At 42.0% G+C, this 14,058-nt stretch overlaps 1 long non-coding RNA gene across 2 annotated transcripts; it reads left to right on the forward strand.

Annotated features, from left to right (window-relative positions):
* Positions 1-9,266: 9,266 nt before the first annotated feature.
* LOC120678887 lies at positions 9,267-12,036 on the forward strand. Of its 2 annotated transcripts, XR_005676866.1 has the most exons (6): positions 9,267-9,585; positions 9,948-10,057; positions 10,160-10,306; positions 10,417-10,476; positions 10,885-10,982; positions 11,718-12,036. It is a non-coding gene; the product is annotated as an uncharacterized LOC120678887 (long non-coding RNA). The 2 variants fall into 2 exon arrangements; XR_005676865.1 differs by having other exon boundaries at positions 9,269-10,057.
* The last annotated feature ends 2,022 nt before the right edge of the window (positions 12,037-14,058 follow it).

Consider the following 14,058-nt stretch of genomic DNA (forward strand, 5'->3'; position numbering starts at 1 on the left):
CTATATGTCAGTATGAGGCCTGTTGTACCCTTCACATTGCATAAATCTTTCTTTACTATTTTCCAGTACTCTATGCCTGGATCACTCTGGTACCTGCCAAGCATCCTGGTAACAAAAACTCAAGTCAGGGCATGTGCACACTTGTGCATACTATAAGCTTCCGACAGCTGAAGCATAAGGCACTGCCTTCATTTGTTCGAGCTCGTACTTGTTCTTGGGACACTGATGTTTCCCGAAACCGTCGCCCTTGACTATTGGAGGTGTGGGTTTGCTCATATGCATACCATATTTCTTTAATATCTTTTCTAGGTATGCCTTCTCTGATAATGCTAACACCCCATTTCTTCTGTCTCGGTGAATCTCAATTCCTAAAATGAATGGAGTTTCATCGAGATCTTTCATATCAAACTTCGAGGACAAGAATTTCTTTGTCTCTAGTAGTAGATCAATGTCACTGTTAGCTAGTAGAATTTCATCCACATACAGGATGAGGAAAATAAATTTTCCATTCTTGAACTTTGCATAAATGTCATTGTCCTCTTCATTTTTTTAAACCCAAACTTTCTTATTGTTTCATCAATTTTCAAATACCATTGCCTTGAGGCTTGCTTTAAGCCAAAAATCAATTTCTTCAAGCGGCACCCTAAGTTTTCTTTGCCATCCACGACAAAAACCTTTCGCTGTGCCATGTAGACATTTTCATATAAATTCCCATTCAGGAATTGCTGTATTCACATCCATCTGATGTAATTCTAGATCATAATGTGACACTAAGGCCATTATTATTTTGAAAGAATCTTTACATGAGACCGGGAAAAATGTCTCATTGTAATCTATCCCTTCTCTTTGTGTAAAGCCTTTCGCCACAAGTCGCGCTTTAAATCTTTCTATGTTCCCTTTGGTGTCACATTTCGTCTTGTAAACCCATTTGCAGCCTACTATTTTGACTCTTTTAGGAATTTCTTCTAAGTCCCAAACTTCATTGGCACTCATAGGTTTCATTTCATCTTCCATGGCTACAGTCCACTTGGATGAATTCACACTTCTCATGGCTTCAAAAGAGGTGGGATCACCCTCCATTTGAATTTTCTCCACTATTATAGACTTCATAGTCATCATAAATAGCTGGTTTTCTTATTCTTTGTGGCCTAATCGGGGTCCACTGCAACTGGAATTTCTTGAATAGGAGGTTGCTGCTGCTCCCCCTCATCCATGGCAACGGGTTCTATTGTATCTTAAGATACAGGTTCCTCATTTCCATTTGCTGCCATGTCAGGAGAACTGACAACAGGTGTTGGCACTGCAGTTTACTGCGCTATCAGTGCCACAACAACAGGCAATGAGAAATAAGGCTCTTGAGTCATCGGAGTGGGAACGAATACCCACTTCTCTTCAAGATCAATTTTTCTGGCTACCATGCTCCCCCTGATCATCTGATCTTCTAAGAAGGCAGCGTGTCTTGTTTCTATAAACTTCGTGTGTCTGTCGGGACAGTAGAAGCGATATCCTTAAGACTTTTTTGGATAGCCAATAAAATGGCAACTGACTGTCTTGTGATCTAATTTCCCAGTGTTTGGATTAAATACCTTAGCCTCAGGTGGACAGCACCACACATGAAAGTAATTAAGCGAGGGTTCTCTTCCTATCCATGATTCATACTTCTGACCATATCCATCAGGGTATGGTTTATTCTTTCTGCTACTTCTTTCTGCTGAGGCTTGCCTGGTGTCGAATACTAGGCAATTATGGCATTTCCACAAGGAACCTCACAAAAGGTCCAGGAACTTGGTCATAAGGGGTGTGCCGACCGTAGTACTCCCCCCACGGTCGGATCTTACTATCTTGATTTTTAAATCATGTTGATTTTCTACTTCTGTTTTAAATATCTTGAATTTATCCAACGCTTCTGATTTTTCTTTATTTTCTTAGCAAATTTTCCTTTAATGCAATCAATACATTGTTCTAATTCTAAAAATTCTAATGGCAGAAGAATTGATGCTTTCACTAAGCACTCTATTCTCCCCCTCGAAATATGGGCTAAACGACAGTGCCATAATTTCGACGAGATTGCATCAATTCGTTTGCGTTTCTTAGTAACATTTTCATATGAGGAAGCATTCTTATTCTCGGGCAGTGATAGCAAATATGACTTGTCTTGCCGAGAGGCAAGACCAACGCATTCTTTATTAAACTGTATTGCACACTTTCCATCACTAAAATGACAATCAATAGATGCATCATCTGATCGTGATACACTTATCATTCTCCTTCTGATTTATACTAGGTGGGAAAAATTTCTTATTGTTCTGATAGTTCTTGTTTTTCGCACATGGTAAACAGTTTCTCAACGTTTCTATTTTCTGGCTGAGTGTTCTAATTGACATGAAAAGTCGAAAAGTCCTTGGGAATAGATTTGAACACCAGCTGAACAACGAAAGAATCTGGAAGAGGCATGTGTATTGTCTTAAGCTTGTTTGCCATGTGGCTTATTTCTAGAATCTGCTATCTTATTCCACCGCTACTGAGTATATAGGAATGGTGAAGAGTCAGTTTACTGATTCTTCCAATCTTATGCTGCCACTTTGGCTAAGTAGCATATGACCATGAAATATGCTGGCGGTGGCTCATTCTTGAATTGACATTCTTATACCATCTGAAATGGAACCTCTGATGAACATCAGACACTTGCGGTTTGAAATATTCCAACGTGCCTACTGAATTTTCTATTTGGTCTAGGCAATGTCATGGGCTTTCTGTCGAATAGCCCATGCACTGTCTGCTTTGTTCTGAGCCCTTACGGGATTTTCTGGTTCTTCTGGAGCTAGCATTATGATGGCCAAATCTATATTAGTCATCGCCAGAGCAAGTTGTAACTTCTGAAAACCATTTCCCATAGTTCTGGCCATTTAATTCTGGAATGGCATTCACAGATGACATAGCATTGGATCACAAAATTCGAAAATCTGAGTACAAATTCAAGATAACAACAATGGCATGTTTAAATTTAACTTTGGTCAAAATTCAAATATACAATATTCTGTGCATTAAGTCTAAGTCACCTTTAGGCAGAGATAGAAAAAATGCATAAAATTTCGGCTTTACATTCTGAGTACAAATTCAAACATGCAATATTATGTGCATTTAGTCTAAATCACCTTTGGGCAGAGATAGAGAAAATGCATAAAAATTTCTAGACAAGATTATAATATTGTAACATCATCTTTGGTCAGAAATTACAATATCATAATTCACAAAAAATTTGTATTCAAGTAAAATTCTATATTTAAAATTCAAATATACAATATTTTATGCATTAAGTCTAAATCACCTTTAGTTCTGTTTCTGTCACAAGCTCAATTAATGTTGAACCTGAATTCTTGAGCTTTTCAAGTTGTCTCTTTGGGTAACCTTCCAATTCTGGGATTGCATGGAAACTTGCCTTTCACTGTCTTGTCTCAGAATGGTAGAGCTTCTAGCCCCTCCACTCATGAAGGTCTTGCAGTTGACAACTCCATGGCCTTGGTGCCTAGAATGCCTTTGCTTCATGTCATTGTCTTGAGGGTATGGTCTTTCTACCTGGAACAGTCCCTTGTACAGAACAGGCCTGCTGCTACAGAACGAGTGGATGGTTTACCTGCAATATCTGCAGTGCAACTCTCTCAAATTCAATCTACCTCAAATACCGTTTCTCTGCCAAGGAGGATCTCAAGGACAAGAACTCTTACACCCCTGGTCTCTACTTCTCTCCGAAGGAGTGCCAGATTGAACCCGGATGGAGTTGATATCCAGCATGTCAGGCTCCCCTATGCACCTAAGAAACGTAGGCAGCAAGTTCAGCTTGAATCGGTGGATGGCTTGGCAAAACGCAAATTATCCCTGAATGATCCACCACAGCCAGATGGAGAAGTTCCCCATCCAATTCCTACACAGACTTTGCGTGAATGGGGCTTGGACTGCAATGTGCCTCCTGAGGAGCTCACAGATTCTGTCCTGCTCTCTGGACGTGCCATGATTCCCACTGATGACGAAGATATGGAAGAATGATTCTGTGGCTGGGACCTGTGGTTTTGGGTCTGTTATTTTGCCTAAAAACATGTCTTTAATGGTTTCTGGTTTTCTTAGTCAAACTATGTTGCTTGATGTTGTTTATGACTATGTTCTATCCATGATTGCCCTGGTGGTGGTCTGCTCTATCTCTATGTTGCCTCAGTTTAATAGATAATCGTCATTGGAATATTCTGTGTTGGAATATTAGAGGTATTAATGCTTCCGATAAGTGGGATGCGATTAGGAAAAAATTGATGAAAGTGCTTGTTCTGTTGTTTGCCTTCAAGAAACAAAGTGTGCCTCCTTTGATTCAGCTTACATTAGAAACTTTGCTCCTCGCCGCTTTGATAAATTTGAATTCTTTCCCTCAATGGGTCTCTCGGGGGGGCTGCTAGTGCTTTGGAATAGCTCGATCTTTTCGGGACAAATTGCGGAGGCTAGACAGTATGGTCTTACAATAGATTTTACTACTTCACATGATCAGCAAAAATGGCGTCTCTCCTCCATTTATGGCCCTTGTCATGAGCCCTTGCGCTCAGAGTTTATTCGGTGGATGCGCAACCTTGATGTTAATTCGGTTGATCATTGGCTTTTTGTGGGTGATTTCAACTTCTATCGCTCTTTAGAGGATTTAACAGACCTGGAGGCAATCTAAATGATACCTTAATCTTTAATGATGTAATTGGTCACCTTGGCCTGATTGAAATTCCTTTGAAAGGTAGAGCCTTCACCTAGAGAAATATGCAGCAAAATCCTCTCCTTGAACAGTTGGATTGGTTCTTCACATCAGTAAATTGGACCACTAGCTTCCCAAATACTCTTGCCTTACCCCTGGCAAAAACTACTTCTGATCATGTTCCATGTAAAGTTTCTATAGGAACTTCCATTCCTAAATCAAACATTTTCCATTTTGAGAACTATTGGCCTGAACATCCTAGATTCTTTGAAGTGGTACAAGCTGCCTGGGATAAGCCAGTGCACAAAATTGATTCAGCTTCTGTCCTATCTGCTAAACTTAAAAGGTTGCATTATGATCTCAAGTACTGGAGTAAGAGGATTTCTAATCTATCATTACTCATACAAAATTGTAATAGAGTTATTTTTTACATGGATTGCTTGGAAGACTGTAGAAGCTTGACAAATGCAGAATGGAACTTCAGAGTTATAGTCAAAAAACACCTTTCCAGTCTCCTCAGATACAAGAAAATCTATTGGCAGAAAAGGTATACTGTAAATAGAGTAAAATTTGGTGATGAATGCACCAAATTTTTCCATGCCATGGCTACAGTCAGTTTTAGGAGAAATTCTATTCCTTCTCTCAGAGATGAGCATGGTAATGTGGTCACTGACCATGATGATAAAGCTGCACTTCTTTACAGTGCTTTCAAGGGGAGAATGGGAGTTACTAGCCAACCACAAATGCAATTTAACTTGCAAGATTTGATTAACATTGATGTTGATTTGAGCTCCTTAGTCCAACCTTTCTTAAGGGAGGAGATTGATTCATTAATCAGAAAGATACCTTTGGATAAGGCACCTGGGCCTGATGGTTTTAATGGCTTGTTTGTTAAGAGGTGCTGGCAGATTATAAAGGAAGACTTCTACAAGCTATGTGATGATTTGTTTAAGCTAGAAGTTAATCTTGACAGTATTAACAACTCCTTTATCAATTTGGTAGCAAAAGTCACAAATCCTGAGACAGTGAATGACTATAGGCCTATCTCCCTCCTCAACCTGGATCTCAAATTGCTTACAAAACTTCTGGCAGATAGACTACAAGAAGTGATCTTACAATTGTTGCATGCAAATCAGTATGGCTTCATTCGCTCTCGTACTATCCAAGATTGTCTAGCTTGGAGCTTTGAGTATATTCACTAGTGTCACCAGAGCAAAAAAGAATTGATTATCCTTAAGCTAGATTTTGCCAAAGCATTTGAAACAGTAGAGCATGAAGTTATTTTATTAATGATGCAACACCTTGGCTTTCCCTCTTTATGGTTGGACTGGATTAAACTTATCTTGAGTTCAGGCACTTCCTCTATTATTTTAAATGGTGTACCAGGAAGACAATTCAAATGTAAAAGGGGTGTAAGACAGGGAGATCCCCTTTCACCTTTGCTGTTTGTGCTTGCAGCTGAGTTGCTTCAACTTGTGGTCAATGATGCTTTAAATCAAGGTTTTCTTAACCTGCCTATTGCTCAGCCAAATGAAGACTTTCCCATTATCCAATATGCTGATGACACTATCTTAATAATGGAAGCTAATGTTAATCAAATTCTTTATCTCAAAGAGATATTGCAATTGTTTGCCACTTCTATAGGCCTAGTTGTCAATTACAGTAAATCCAGTATGGTGCCAATTAATGTTCATCCAGACAGGCTAGCAGTTTTAGCATCTGCCTTTGGTTGTTCCATAGGTTCCATGCCTTTCACCTATTTAGGTCTTCCCATGGGCACAACTAAACCAAAGATGGAAGACTTGACACCTTTGATGGATAGGATGGAGAGAAGACATAATGCTTGTTCTTTCTTTCTCTCTTACTCGGGCAGGCTGGAGATGATCAATTCTGCTATAACCCCAATAGCTACTTATACAATGTGCACTATCAAGCTTCCAGCTGGGGTGATTGATAATATGGATAGAATTCGCAAACAATGCCTCTGGAGAGGTAATGATAGGTCCAAGAAAGGAGGTAATCTTGCAGCCTGGCCACTGGTTCTAAAACCAGAACTAAAGGAAGGTCTTGGAGTCCTTAATCATAGGTTGCAAAATGGTGCCTTACTTCTTAAACAGCTCCACAAGTTCTATAATAGAAGTGATGTGCCCTAGGTGAAGCTTGTTTGGTTCAAGTATTATGGCAATGATAAAGTTCCACATGCTTCTAAGGAAGTGGGTTCGTTTTGGTGGAAGGACATTCTTAGGCTCTCGGTGTTTTATAGAGGAATAGCCAAATGTCAAATCGGTGATGGCTCCACAATTCTTTTTTGGGATGATCTGTGGACTTCTGAGATCCTAGCTCTGAAATACCCATGCCTTTACTCTTTTGTCCGAAATACTAGACTTTAAGTAAAGAATGTCATGGATACTGAAGATCTTGATACACTATTTGCTCTTCCACTTTCTGAACAAGCTTATGCTCAGCTTCAGTCTTTGCAACTGGATTTACTCAATATCCCTTACAATGAAGAGCAGATGGGCAAATGGTCTTTCATGTGGGGGGCTCATGACTACTCCTCGAGGAAAGTTTATGCCTTAGCTTTCAAAATTTGAATACCCCTCCTCCTTTCTCCTGGCTCTGGAAGTCGAAATGTGTTCCAAGAATTAAATTCTTTGGGTGGCTATTGCTAGTGGACAGACTCAACACAAGAAACATGCTGAGGAGAAGACATTTTCATTTGGATAATGGGTACACATGTGTCATGTGTAATCTGGGAGCTGAAGAGGACATCTTGCACCTCTTTTTTGATTGCCCTTTTGCTCAGTCCTATTGGCAAACCCTACAGATACATACAGTCGAATAATGACAGCAACTTGATCCCTAAATTAATTCATGCCAGAGTACATAATAATCATATTCTCTTCATGGAGATCTTTTTGGTGGCTGCTTGGGAATTGTGGAAGCGAAGAAATGCCAAGATTTTTAACCAAGAGTCTGTCAGTCGACAAAAAATGGGTTTCAAACTTCAAGAATCAGGTGCACCTTCATCTTTTAAGAGTGAAGGAGATTCTCCATCCTCAAATTGTTCAATGGATAGAGACAATTGTATAGCTCTTCTATTTTTCATTTCTTTTCTCCCCCCTGATGTACCTCTGTAAGTTTTCTTTCTCCTGTACAGTCCTTTTCTTTTTAATATAATGAAAAATGAAGCATTATGGGGAACTCCCCCACAGTTTTCCTTCAAAAAAAAAGTCTAAATCACCTTTGGTCAGAGATAGAAAAAATGCATAAAATTTTCTAGTCAAAATTATGATATAATATCAACTTTGGTCAGAAATTACAATATCATTATTCAAAAAATTCTTTATTCAAGTCAAAGTTCTATATTCCTCGTATTAATTATCCCATTGGTTCAAATTAACACAGTGGGAAATTCACAAAATCTTCGCAGTGGAAACATTAAAAATTTCTAAGTATTCAGAAAACATCACTACAAGAAATCATTTAATCTGTGACGATTTTTGATGAAATTTTCGTAACGTTTTCAGATATCGTCACAGATCTGCAACTATGGATATAAAGCCCATAACACAGTGACAGTTGATTGATTTCGTCATGAACGAGCCCAAAACCTGTGACGTTTTAGCAAATCCGTCGCAATTAATAAATTTTGAATTATTGTCATAGCACAATGTGAGAATACAAAAAGAAAAAAGAAAAAAGGTATCACAAGGTGAGAAAACAATCTTGGCGCGCTGTCCGGCCCTGGGAAAAAAAATCTTGGCTCGCAAAACAATTTGATGGAGCCAACACTCGCACTCCAGAGCACAGGCTTAAGTCCAAGCAACACTACCACTGCACCAAATGTATGCATGTGGTAGGAATGCACGTTACAATTCTTTTGTACTCAAAGTTTAATAAAAGAAATTAAAAAAGCCCAAAGGTTGGCGAGCAAACTCGAACCTGAGACCTCAGGTATGGAGGAAGCTTCCATTACCACTACACTACTAGAGGATTTGCGGTTAGACACGGTATCAAATTTACTTAAACACTCTACGTTACTCAAACAAAAGCCTGCGCCAACTGAGATGAAGAACAATACATGTGTGACTCATTTTCTCTTTTTAATTCAGAATTAAAATTTGTAGTTAGTATTTATACCTCATAATAACTCCAAATCTGATGCTTTTTTTCCACTTTTTTCTAAAATCATGATCTTTCATTTAATGCCGTTTGTTTTATGTAAATTGCTATTTACTGGATAATTTTTATATGGCTTATTTTTACACCTAAGTAGAGTATGAATTAAAACATATTTTTTATAACAATTGATAATGTAACTTCACATTCTCTAATGTTATGGTAAACCTAAGGTTGTGTCGAAATTTGAAGGTCTTACAAGTTCAAAAAAGTTATATGGTACTTAAATCTCAAATTAGAGAAGAAATGGAACTAGGCCCATTTCGGCCCAGATAGTTCAATTATTTCTAACCGTCTATCGTGGATCGGACGGATCTCATCACAACCCCATGATATAAAAGCTTCTCAGAAACCCTACCCCCTCCCTCCCGGCCTCCGCAGATCCATTCCCCTCTCTCCCTTCACTCAGCCCCCGCCCCCAATCCGCCGCCGAACGCGGACCCTGCTCCTGCCGCCGAACGCCCAACCCAGCCCTCCCCTCGCCGGGGCGGCAGCGCTCCTGCGGGCGCTCCTCTGCGTCCGCGGTGCGCGCGACGCCGCGGCCCTTGCCTTCTACTAGCGCTACAAGAAGGGGTTCTCCGCCTCGCTCTCCTCCCCCGCTGCGGCGTCCTCATCCCCTGCACGCCCGCCTTGCAGCTGCGACTGCCCGGCGCCCCTCTCCCTCAAGTCCATCGCCCCGGGTGAGCTGTCCATTCCCATCCCTCTTCTCAGATCTTGCCGCTGTCACCCTCTGATCTGCGTCCGCTCGCCTACCTCCCGGAGCCCCACCTCACGGGGGCCGGTTGCTCCAGATCTAGCGGCTGGAGTACAAACGGCATGTGGTAGCCGCAGATCCCGCCTGGGCGATGGGCTCTCCCCACGAGGATTCGCTGCCGCCATCACCCAATCCGAGCAGATGCCGCCCACAGCCATGGCGCCATGCGTGCACTTCCCAGATCCGGTCAGCTTCGGCTGGCTGCTGGGCCTCTCTCTCTCTCTGCCGCTCGTCATGGCTTCTCGTCTGATGGGCGTTGAGGCCTCCCTTGCCAACGGAGGCGTGCAGGCCGGCCTCGTTGAGAACCCAGGCGAGGACAACCACGACATGCGGGTCTCCCTCTTAGGCCTCCCATCGCTATCCGTCGTCGAGGTGCCATTGTTCCTGCTCTACTCCCTGTGAGGCCTCTCCTCCTCTCGAATCCCTGCTTCTTGTCTCTTCTTTTTTCCCCTTCGATTTTCTATCCAGGTGAGGTGACGCTCAGATCCTTCCGGTTGCAGGCCTGGAAGACCCCTGCAGCATGCTGAGCACTTCCTACCTGCCGGCAGCGTACTGGTTTGGGTGGGGGATAAGCATTTGGTCATCATATTGCATCATTGTTCTCTGTCGGCAGCGTACGGCCCAAATTGAAATTAACACATGCTGAGGTAATAATGCTTTGTTGGCTTATGCTTGCAACTTCGATGTCTTCAGATCATATTGATTTGTCTTGCAGCAGTGTGACCACAATTTAGCATTGAGCATTTCTTCTCTGTAGGTCAGCTCGACTGCTTGTGCACGGGCAGCAAAATTACAAATACTGTTCGATTTCTCTCAGGTGTGCAGTAGCAACAGTTTTATTCCTTTTAGTTGCAAGTTTTTATCTTGTTAGCACTACTGATAACTGTGGTTGTTACTTATTTGTGACTTGTCATCTGTCATAAAAATGTTTATAGATTTTGTCCAAAGGAACTAATTTAACGCTTTGCCCAAAGGAACTAATTTAACGCTTTGCCCAAAGGAACTATAAATAAAAAATGCTCTGTTCCAATGACTTCTTTGGAGAATTCATAAAATAATCACCTATCCTTGCATACATTCATGATTAATCTCTTGTTAGTGTGATTTGGATCTGTGGCTTGGTTTCTTTTAGATTTCAAAAAACAATCACCTATTTGCATATATATTCATGATTAATCTCTTGTTCAGTGTGATCTGGACTGAATTGTGTTAAGTTTCTCCTCAGGATGGAGATCGTGGCCAAGGCACCTATGATGATTGCGTCTACTGTGTTGGGTCAGATAGCTTGGTCTAAGTCAGATATGAGCATGTTTAAGCTACAGGGTAAGATGGTCTAAGTCTGAATTTGCAATGTTGTCCCAAAATTCTGTGCTCTTTTGTTAATCCTATTTCAACTATTTGCTTACTGAAGAGTAAAACTGACGTTTCTTGATATTTATATTCAGAATTGAAACTTTTGTGGATAATTTTCTGAACCGTAACTAGGTAGCTAGGCGACCTTGATGTAAACTTGCAATTTCATCTAAATATTTGGTTACTGAGCCTATGTTACTTTTCACTTTTCACTTTTGTAGCATTTCTATAGATGGCTTTTGAAGTAAATAATTTCTCCACTTCTATAGATTGTTTTAGACCTTATGTTTTTATGGCCACTATCAAATGCGCATGCTTTATCTTCAGTGAGTGAGATTACTGTCAGATAGTGTTCTTGAACATTGATATATATTTTGGATCTATACTTGTAACATGATTACGCCAAGTTGTTTCTGAATTTGAGATTCTAGTATTCCTATGTGCAGGGTCTATACTAATAATATGATGGGTAAACTAATAGGATAGAATGGACTGGTTTAGCATGGATAGAATCTAAGAAATATTTCTAGATATGATCCTGCATGACTTTGCTATGTCTATTTTTAGAACTTTGGATCAGAGGTGTTCTCAACTACTATTTTGCTATACTGAAACTACAAGTGCTGGGAGGACCATTTATATATATTCATGATTAATCTCTTGTTTAGTGGGATCTGGACTGAATTGTGTTATGTTTTCCCTCAGGATGGAGATCGTGGCCAAGGCACCTTTGGTGATTGCGTCTACTGTGTAGGGTCAGATAGCTTGTTCTAAGTCAGATATGAGCATGTTTAAGCTACAGGGTAAGGTAGTCTTTGAGATTGCATGCTGTTGCTGCTAGTTTCGTAGTGGACTGGTTGAAAATTGCCATGGTGCAATTATTGTAAGATCTTGTGCTAGATTAAAACTTAAGTTAAGACTATGGTTTCATGCTGAATGAAAACTTGTTTTCTTGTATGTATATGCTGAGATGGATCAAAACTTATTACATGTAATGAATGAAATATTTAATCTGTTGTGTTTATATGGGCTGTGTACATGAGTTATTTTATATGTAAGGGCTGAAACTTTGGGCCTGTGACCCACTTCTAAATTGGGCCAATTAATAAATGGGCCATGAATGAAAAGTCAATGTCCATGTCAGCAGACACGTCATCAGTCACGTCACCATCCATGTCGGCAATAGTTGCCATGTCACCGTCCATGTCAGCAACTACATCACCTGATAATTTAATCCATGACATAATTTGTGACGTTTATTTTCGTCACAAATACTGGGCCTGGGTTGGGCTGCGCGGGCTCAAACCTAATCTATGACAATTAAGAAACGTCACGGATTGCTTCAATATGTGACGTTTTTAAAGAAAACGTCACCCGATTTAATCTGTGACGCTCAATACATGACGCTACCTAAAAACATCACAAACATAATTTTATGACGAATTTTTAATGATCTATGACGAAATTGTTCCGTCATAGAATAAATGGTTTCTTGTAGTGCATCTCTTTGTAATTTTCTCATCATAAAATAATACACATTGATGCACTATTCAGTTAGATTTGAATTCTAAAAACAAATTCATTTAAAAAAATCATATTCTTAATGGTTTCTGGAAAAAGAAAACTTCATTCTTCACTGTTCATGCGGCCCGAGAGCCAAATTGGCCCATGGCCATGCGTGCGCGCAGCACTCCCCCATGCCCAGGCCGCAACCTGGGACTCGGCCAGGAATCCGACCCCCGCGCGGCTCCCTCTTGGGCCATATTCGGCCCAACGCCGCCCAGCTGATCGTGGCCGTGGCCGTCAGATCTGGCGCGACAAAACCGTCCAGGGCGCCGGCCCCCGAAACCCGAACCTCCATTTTCTCCTCCTTCCTTTTCTACTCCGGGTCCGGCGGCGGCGCTGCCGCCGGCGACGTTCGCCGGCGCGCGGCCAAGTCCGGACGCCCGGCCCGCACCTAGACCCTTTCTTTTCTTTCTTGTCTCCCCTCGTATCTCTTGCTCGAATCTGAGGAGCTGCGGCCATGGCGGCCGGGGAAGATGGACGGCGCCGCCACCGTCGGCCCCCTCGCCGGCACGCGCGCTCACCCGAGTGGGAGCGCGCCGCCGTCGAGCGGCCTGACAGCGGTGCCTGAGTCGCGCACTCGAGTTCTACCTCAGATCCCGGCGGGTGGCGGCACGTCTGTTCATGTGCGCCGCTGACGCAGGATCATGCGCGCGCGGCGGTGGCCGGAGTGCGCACCAGCGGGAGGCCCAGGTAATCCCCGCCGCCACTTTCTTGGCTAGGGTTAGGGTTTATGTGTTCTAGGGTTAGGGTTCTTGGTGTTCTTGTTCGATTCGAGATCGAACCTTGCTTTGTTTTGATTCTGTTGCTTCGATTCGAGAACGATTGTTTATTTCTTTCTTTGATTCTTCCCCAAAAACCCAATCTACAACTAGATCGGCGAATGATACCAATGTTAGAATCATATATTCTCAGGTTCTGTACAAGATCTTTTCTAGATGCAAAACCGGGTAGGGGAAAACAACTTCTGAGTATAATATATATACAAGTTGTTCATTCCTAATCTACAAGAGGGAGAAAGAGGGAGAGAGAGGTGTAGGAGGCGCAGACCGTCGGCGGTGGTGGATCCAGTCGTTGTGGTGGAGGAGAGGGGCCGCTGGCGGGGCTTCCTGTCGACCTCGCGCAAACCCTTGATCGGTAGGGATGTGGGAGAGGGTTGTGGCGGCGGTGAACCTCGTGTATCGTGCCCCGGCCTCTCTACCGTTCAATATAGCACGGGCGACGGGGGGCCCACCAGCCATATGGGCTGGACGCCCCCGATCAGGGCGTGTTCAAGGGGTCCGGCCCCATCTTTGTATCGGGCCCGTGGAGATCAACTCCAACAATACCTAGTGTGTTGCTGCGAGATTCAACAATCAAATACTGATAAGAAGTTTCTTTGGCTATTCTTCAAGTGACAACAAGAATAAATATTACACATTGCCATAGCTGCATTTTGGGCGCTTGGAGTTACAAGTATATGCCTTAATAAGCTAATTGTTTT

This window comes from Panicum virgatum, chromosome 6N (genome assembly GCF_016808335.1).
Source record: "Panicum virgatum strain AP13 chromosome 6N, P.virgatum_v5, whole genome shotgun sequence".
NCBI classification, from domain to species: domain Eukaryota; kingdom Viridiplantae; phylum Streptophyta; class Magnoliopsida; order Poales; family Poaceae; genus Panicum; species Panicum virgatum.